The sequence below is a fragment of the Colobus angolensis genome, unplaced genomic scaffold (genome assembly GCF_000951035.1).
Source record: "Colobus angolensis palliatus isolate OR3802 unplaced genomic scaffold, Cang.pa_1.0 Scaffold319, whole genome shotgun sequence".
In the NCBI taxonomy this organism is placed as follows: domain Eukaryota; kingdom Metazoa; phylum Chordata; class Mammalia; order Primates; family Cercopithecidae; genus Colobus; species Colobus angolensis.
In genome coordinates, this window is record NW_012116477.1 from 1,971,020 (window position 1) to 1,973,310 (window position 2,291).

Genomic DNA, 2,291 nt, shown 5'->3' on the forward strand with positions numbered 1-2,291 from the left:
CGCCCCCGCAGCACCTGGGCACCAGCGCTTTGCAAACTCGCTTGCAGATGGCAGTCACCTGGAGCTCTTTTAAAATTTCCCAAGTCCGGACCACACCGTATCTGGGTTGGGACCCGGGTATCAGGATCTTTTGATGTTTTGTAGGTGGTTCCAACCAGATTGTTGACCGAAAGCTGAATTTGAGAGCTATCGGGACGAGCCACCCCTCCTTATCGGAATCCCGGTAGAGTACGGGCTCCCGGCCCTCGCTGTACAATAGAATCCCCGGGGAGCTTTTAAAAGCCCGGAAGCCAGGCCTCGCACCAGGCCGATTAAATCGGAATCCTTCGGAGTGGGGCTTAGGCATCGGTAGTTTCTAAAGCTCCCCAGGGTGATTCTAACGGGCGTCCGGGTTAGAGAGGCGCTATCTTAGAGGAAGCCCAAAGCCGCCCGCTCCCCTTCCGTTCCCGTCCTGCTAAAGCATCTAGTTTGCATCGGGCGGAGGGTCCTGGAGTTGAGGGAAGGCCGAGTGTGACGGTCCTCGTCTTCCTCTTCGGTGCAGCTTTTAAAATAAGCTTCACCAGGAAACTATTGAGCGCACTAAATTTGACAGCCGCCCCCCACTCCCTCCACGCTCTCGGAGGCTGGCCTAGATAGACCCTTTACAGCCCTGGGGCTGAAGAGAGCGAGGCGCGCCCCATCCCCCACCCCAGCAGTGCTAATGAGAAAAGTACTAAAAGGCAAATAGGTATAAGAAAGGGCTGAAGTTTAAATTTTTCGTTTGATGACTTTTTTATTTTTATTTAATTTATTTTATTTTTTTTTTTTTTGGAGACGGACTCGCTCTGTCGCCCAGGCTGGAGTGCGCGATTTCGGCTCACTGCAACCTCCACCTCCTGGGTTCAAGCAATTCTCCCCCTCCCTCAGCCTCCCGAGTAGCTGGGATTACAGGCCCCGGTCACCATGCCCGGCTAATTTTTGTGTTTTTTAGTAGAAACGGGGTTTCGCCATATTGGCCAGGCTGGTCTCGAACTCCTGACCTCAGGTGAGCCACCCACCTCAGCCTCCCAAAGTGCTGGGATTACAGGCGTGAGCCACCACCCCGGGCCTGCTGACTTTTCTTTAAATGTTAAATCGCCTTAAAAAAAAAAAAAGGAAAAAGAAAAAAATACTTAAAATTACAGGGTGTGGTGGTTCACAACTGTAGTCCTAACTACTGGGGAGGCAGATGCAGCAGGATTGAGGCCAGGAGTTCTTGGATACAGCAAGCTGTGATCGCACCACTGCACTCCAGCCTGCGTGACACAGTGAAACCCTGTCTTTTGTTTTTTTCAAAAAAAAGAGGGGGCTGGTATCAAGGGTGCAAATAAATATACAGGGCATCCCACACCTTCCTCTCCATTAAGTCTGAATTTATATTGTAGTTGGCCACCCTAGGTAGGAGCCTAAACAACACATATTTGATCTGCCGTTTGTGTAGTACATCACAATTCCCACTTCCAAATCTGCCCACTGCTAATTTCTCCCTATCCAAATATCCAGGCCTTCAGGCCAGTCATTTTCTGGAAAATTCTTGGCAAAGACTTGGGCCCCAAGTGCTTAAGGGTTTTATAGGAACTCACTGAGCCCACGCTTGGCCATTCGTCATTGTCATGATTTCCCTGATGCTCTGAGCCCTCCTCGCCATCCCCTGGGAGCCGGTCTTAGACCCTCTTTGCCCTTGCCTGCTGGCTGGGCATCTCCCACAAAGAGTCCAGGACTGGCCTCAGATCACCAAATTGACCTGAGCACAGCAAACTTCTCCCGGTGGATAAATCTCAGAAACAAAGCTAAGGAAGGAAAGCCGTGTTGCAGAAGGCTCTGTAGGGCACTGTGCCATTAGCACAGTTTTTAAAACATGCAGAACCACACTATAGATTGTTTATGGACACCGACAGATGGAGCAAAAGTACAAAGCTGTGCATGGGAACGATGCACCCCTGTTCTAAAAGTGGTTACTTTAGGGCAGGGGAGAAGACACTGGGGAGGGGTATGGGAGGGATTTCTTTTTCTTTTCTTCTTCTTCTTCTTCTTCTTTTTTTTTTTTTTGAGACAGAGACTCACTTTGCTGCCCAGGCTGGAGTGCAGTGGCACAATCTCGGCTCACTGCAACCTCCATCTCCCGGGTTCAAGCAATTCTCCTGCCTCAGCCTCCCGAGTAACTGGGATTACAGGAACAAGCAACACCAAGCCCAGCCAATTTTTGTATTTTTAGTAGAGATGGGGATTCAACATGTTGGCCCGGCCAGTCTCAAACTCCAGGTTTCAAGTGA